At 45.7% G+C, this 1,892-nt stretch overlaps 1 non-coding gene across 1 annotated transcript; it reads left to right on the forward strand.

Moving 5' to 3' along the window:
* The first annotated feature begins 1,423 nt into the window (after positions 1–1,423).
* trnaa-ugc (transfer RNA alanine (anticodon UGC)) lies at positions 1,424–1,496 on the forward strand. Its single transcript has one exon. It is a non-coding gene; the product is annotated as a tRNA-Ala (tRNA).
* The last annotated feature ends 396 nt before the right edge of the window (positions 1,497–1,892 follow it).

The raw sequence follows: 1,892 nt of genomic DNA on the forward strand, positions 1-1,892 counted from the left end.
TTGATGTGTATTTGTGTGTCTGTATTGATGTGTATTTGTGTGTCTGTATTTATATGTATTTGTGTGTCTGTATTTATATGTATTTGTGTGTCTGTATTGATGTGTATTTGTGTGTCTGTATTGATGTGTATTTGTGTGTCTGTATTGATGTGTATTTGTGTGTCTGTATTGATGTGTATTTGTGTGTCTGTATTGATGTGTATTTGTGTGTCTGTATTGATGTGTATTTGTGTGTCTGTATTGATGTGTATTTGTGTGTCTGTATTGATGTGTATTTGTGTGTCTGTATTGATGTGTATTTGTGTGTCTGTATTGATGTGTATTTGTGTGTCTGTATTGATGTGTGTGTTCATGTGGACATGTTTAACCAGAAATCCCCACAAGAATAGTAAACAGACAAACATTTGACCAACTGGGGACATTTTGTTAGTCCTAAGGTTAGAATTAGTGTCAAGGTTAGAATTAGGTTTAGGGTTTTGTTGTTAGGGTTAGGTTTTCATGTTAAGGTTAGCGTTAGGTTTAGGTTTAGGGTTAGCGTTTAGGGAAAATATAATTTTGAATGGGACTGAATTGTGTGTCCCCACATGATAAGTTATACAAGACTGTGTGTTTGTGTGTGTCCGTTTGGTCTACTACTCAAGAGTTTCCCAACCCTGGTCCTCCATTACCCCTAACACCCTGGCCCTCCATTACCCCTAACACCCTGGTCCTCCATTACCCCTAACACCCTGGTCCTCCATTACCCCTAACATCCTGGCCCTCCCTTACCCCCAACATCCTGGCCCTCCCTTACCTCCAACATCCTGGCCCTCCATTACCCACAACATCCTGGCCCTCCATTACCCCCAACACTCTGGTCCTCCATTACCCCAACACCCTGGTCCTCCATTACCCCCAACACCCTGGTCCTCCATTACCCCCAACACTCTGGTCCTCCATTACCCCCAACACCCTGGTCCTCCATTACCCCCAACACTCTGGTCCTCCATTACCCCAACACCCTGGTCCTCCATTACCCCCAACACCCTGGTCCTCCATTACCCCCAACACACTGGTCCTCCATTACCCCCAACATCCTGGCCCTCCATTACCCCCAACACACTGGTCCTCCCTTACCCCCAACACACTGGTCCTCCATTACCCCCAACACACTGGTCAACCATTACCCCCAACACCCTGGTCCTCCATTACCCCCAACACCCTGGTCCTCCATTACCCCCAACACCCTGGTCCTCCATTACCCCCAACACCCTGGTCCTCCATTACCCCCAACACCCTGGTCCTCCATTACCCCAACATCCTGGTCCTTGGGGGTAGTGGAGGCCAGGGTTGGGAAACACTGTACTACTCTAACCCTTCCAGACTCTCTCTCTCTTTCTCTCTCTCTGTCTTCTTTCTTTCTCTCTCTCTCAATTCAATTTAAGTCCTTGTGGCTCAGTTGGTAGAGCATGGTGTTTGCAACGCCAGGGTTGTGGGTTCGATTCCCACGGGGGACCAGTACGGAGAAAACAATGTATGAAATGTATGCATTCACTACTGTAAGTCGCTCTGGATAAGAGCGTCTGCTAAAATGACTAAAATGTAAGTCAATTCAACTAGCTTTATTGGCATGACGTAACAATGTACATATTGCCAAAGCTTAATCAGCATTAATAAAATAATTAATATTGTCAACAATAATCAAGGGTCAAAATAACCATACATACAGCAATGGCATAGAGGACATGTGCAGGTTGGTTGGTCTGTCAGACACTGTCCCTCATCTTATGGCAGGCAGCTGTCAAGTGTCTGTGTGCAGCGGGTAGGACGGAGTCAGGCGCAGGACACAGAACTCAGTAAAAACGTACTTTACTCGAAACAAATTCCATACAGGGAAAACAATCCAGCTCGAC

The sequence above is a fragment of the Salmo trutta genome, chromosome 4, assembly GCF_901001165.1.
Source record: "Salmo trutta chromosome 4, fSalTru1.1, whole genome shotgun sequence".
Taxonomy (NCBI): domain Eukaryota; kingdom Metazoa; phylum Chordata; class Actinopteri; order Salmoniformes; family Salmonidae; genus Salmo; species Salmo trutta.